Source organism: Arachis ipaensis, chromosome B10, assembly GCF_000816755.2.
Source record: "Arachis ipaensis cultivar K30076 chromosome B10, Araip1.1, whole genome shotgun sequence".
In the NCBI taxonomy this organism is placed as follows: Eukaryota; Viridiplantae; Streptophyta; class Magnoliopsida; order Fabales; family Fabaceae; genus Arachis; species Arachis ipaensis.
The window spans coordinates 89,545,049-89,546,888 of record NC_029794.2 but is presented as its reverse complement, the minus strand read 5'-3'; positions in this window follow the sequence as shown (position 1 = coordinate 89,546,888).

Genomic DNA, 1,840 nt, shown 5'->3' with positions numbered 1-1,840 from the left:
GATGCCTCCAGATGATTAGCCATGTAGTGACAGTGCATCGGACCATTTTCCAGAGAGGATGAAAAGTAGCCATTGACAACGGTGATGTCCTTACATAAAGCCAGCCATGGAAAGGAGTAAGACTGATTGGATGAAGACAGCAGGAAAGCAGAGGTTCAGAGGAACGAAAGCATCTCTATACACTTATCTGAAATTCTCACCAATGATATACATAAGTATTTCTATCCTTATTTTCTATTTATTATTTAATTTCGAAAACTCCATAACCTTTTGATATCCGCCTGATTGAGATTTACAAGGTGACCATAGCTTGCTTCATACCAACAATCTCCGTGGGATCGACCCTTACTCACGTAAGGTTTATTACTTGGACGACCCAGTGCACTTGCTGGTTAGTTGTATCGAAGTTGTGAATGAAAAACGATTTATTAAGACGTGCGTACAGAGTTTCTGGCGCCGTTGCCTGAGATCACAATTTCGTGCACCAAACATCCATTTGAAATATTTTGAAACCTTTATGGGCGGCATAGGCAAGAAGCAACCGAATTGCTTCCATTCTAGCTACCGGAGCAAAAGATTCATGAAAATATATACCCTCTTCTTGATCATAACCTTGGGCCACTAATCTAGCCTTGTTACGAACAACTTGTCCATCCTTACCAAGTTTGTTTTTAAATACCCACTTAGTACCCGTTACCTTTTTACCATCCGGATGAGGTACTAATGTCCAAACCTCATTCTTGTCAAATTGAGCAAGCTCCTATTGCATGGCCTTGACCCATGATGGATCATCAAGAGCTTGTTTGACATTGTTGGGCTCCATTTGTGATAAGAGAGCGAAATTGCTAGGTTCGGTTTGCCTTTTGGTGGAGGATCTTGTTGTTACACCATGAGAGGGATCACCAATGATGAAGTCATGAGGATAGCCCCTCATAGACTTCCATTCTCTAGGCTTTCTGACAGGTGTAGAGCTTTGATGAGCTTCTGGTGGTCTCACTGTTTCAGTTGCTCGTGTCTGCTCAGGAGACAAAATGGAAATTTCTCCTCCAATATGACGAGACAAAACTGGACTGACAGATTCTTCATTTTGAACAGATTTGGGATTTTCTTTGCTTGTTCCAGCTTCTTCACCATCTGAATCCTTATCTATCACAGTACTGGGAATTAAGTTAGAATCACAAAAAGTAACATGTATGGATTCCTCTATTGTTCTATGCTCCTTGAGATAAACTCTATAGGCCTTGCTTGTGGTGGAATATCCAACAAACATTCCTTCATAGGATTTTGGATCAAACTTTCCAAGGTTTTCTTTATTATTAAGCACAAAACATTTGCATCCAAAAACATGAAAATACTTAAGATTTGGAGGGGTTCCTTTCCATAACTCATAAGGGGTTTTCTTTAATCTTTTTCTAATGATTGTTCTATTCAAAATATAACATGCGGTGTTCACAGCTTCAGTCCACAAAAATTTAGGAATTTCATTCTCATATAGCATAGCCCTAGTCATCTCTTGAAGGCTTCTATTCCTTCTTTCAACCACCCCATTTTGTTGGGGGGTTCTAGGGCATGAAAAGTTATGAGAAATCCCTAAGTCATCACAGAATTTTTCAAAGTCTTGATTTTCAAATTCTCTTCCATGATCACTTCTCAAATGGGCAATTTTCAAATCTTTTTCATTTTGGATTTTCTTACAAAGGGTGGAAAAAGCATGAAAGGCATCATTCTTATGAGCAAGGAAAAGTACCCATCCAAATCTAGAGTAATCATCTACCACCACAAGACCATAGTGTTTACCTCCTAAACTTTGAGTTCTAGTAGGACCAAAAAGATCAATATG